The following is a 2,038-nucleotide window of genomic DNA, read 5'->3' on the forward strand; positions in this document are numbered from 1 at the left end:
CAGTCTATCCAGTCAGTGACGCCCATGCTCAATGCCAAGTCTTGGCCTCCGTCAAGGGTCTTCTCCAGTGTTGCCGGCCAAGATCTTTGACTTCCAGATGTCGAGGCTGACTGCAAGGAACACGCTCTGTCCCCCCCTACCCCCTCATGTCAAGAGCATCATCACCACAAACATCATTTGGTCCAACAGTTTTGCCAAGAAGATCTCTGCTTTGAATATCATTAATATCATTAATAATATTTATTTTGGAAAAATAGTTTAAAAATGAATTTCATCATGAACAGTAAAAAACCCCTCAAATAACAATTTTGCACAATATTCCATAAATACATTATATACAAAAAAATATAGTCACATAGACCCGAAGTGCCTTTGTACATATTTACCAAAAATTTAAATTATAAAAAACATCACAAAATACTCAAGCTTTACAAATATCCTGAAAATAATTTTTTTACAGATTAAAAAAAAAATAACACGCTTTCCCACCTAGTAAAAACACATTTTAGTATAAAAAAGGACCAAAAAAAAAGGCAGTGTGTGTATCTCTAATTCAAGAAACAACTGGCTCATAAGAATCCAAAATATACACTTCCAGGCAGTGCGTGCTTCTTATGCCGATATTAAGTCTATTCATTAAATATATATAGGAAAAAAAGCAACTGACCATAGTGCAATGATAAATATTCATAAAAAGGCAGTGCAACAGGTATCCTTGAACACAGACCCTGGCCTCGTGTCCACCATGTTTTTCTTTGCAGTCACTTTTGCTAACTTCAGTAGAGAACCAGCTCAGCCTGAATTTAGTTTCTCAGCAGCAGTCAGTGAAGGAATCTTTCTCCCTTTCCTTGTTCAGCAGCATTCATTGGGGCATTGTCACCTTGGGAAAATTGTTCCAGAAACAACAATTTTGCCGTATTGCCTTTCCTTTTACACCTGCAGAGAATTGAAAAAGATGGAGGGGGGGAGAACAGGAGTGAATTGGTGCAAGGGATGAAAGCCTATTAATAGATGCTAGAATTATAACCCCCTACTCAGCTAGTCACCTGTGGCAAGCAAACGTGTTCTCCAGGTGACCAGCAGGGAAGTATTATCTAAGTTGGTTATTTTGTTTCCTTTGAGGCAACAAATGACTAAATATTGTATGTATAGGACATATGGACTATTAATCTATGAGCTAATAGCTTGGCTACATGGCTTGGCTACATGCACAATCCACCAAGTAAGGTGACAAAAAGATATTCCTCCAGTGATAAAACAGATACAGCCACTTCTACAACCTTGTCCATTTTCAGAAGATGCCTTATGATTTTTGGCCCTGAATTTAGAGTTTCATATTCGCTGTATTTCTCTTTAATGCTACCACACTCTTTCGTACATATTAATGACAGCTCTAAGATCTCATCCCTAAGTCAGTGCTAACAGTGCACACAATTAAGTTAAGGGGAAATGTTCCTAAGCATAATTTCACAGGCATTTTACCCTGGAATCATCTAACTGACTTTTAATTCCATTAGCATCAGTAGGACTAATCCAGAATACAAAGGCAAAGAATCATCTTCATGGCACATCTCATTGGAGTTCAGTACTCTAACGGGAGAAAACAACTTGCAGAACTGGCTTTGATAAGAGACAAACAAAAGCTGTATTTTGCAACCTTCTAAACATGGAGCCCCGTGGCGCAGAGTGGTAAGCTGCAGTACTGCAGTCCAAGCTCTGCTCATGACCTGAGTTCGATCCCAACGGAAGTTGGTTCAGGTAGCCGGCTCAAGGTTGACTCAGCCTTCCGTCCTTCCAAGGTCGGTAAAATGAGTACCCAGCTTGCTGGGGGTAAAGGGAAGATGACTGGGGAAGGCACTGGCAAACCACCCCATAAACAGAGTCTGCCTAGGAAACGTCACCCCATGGGTCAGGAATGACCCGGTGCTTGCACAGGGGATCTTCACCTTTTACTTAAAAATGGCACAGCCAGGAAAGAGAGTAGAATATGCTAGTGAGTCTAGCTAGCTGGGAATATGGATCAATATGTTTTATCTTT

The sequence above is a fragment of the Euleptes europaea genome, chromosome 7 (assembly GCF_029931775.1).
Source record: "Euleptes europaea isolate rEulEur1 chromosome 7, rEulEur1.hap1, whole genome shotgun sequence".
NCBI lineage: Eukaryota > Metazoa > Chordata > Lepidosauria > Squamata > Sphaerodactylidae > Euleptes > Euleptes europaea.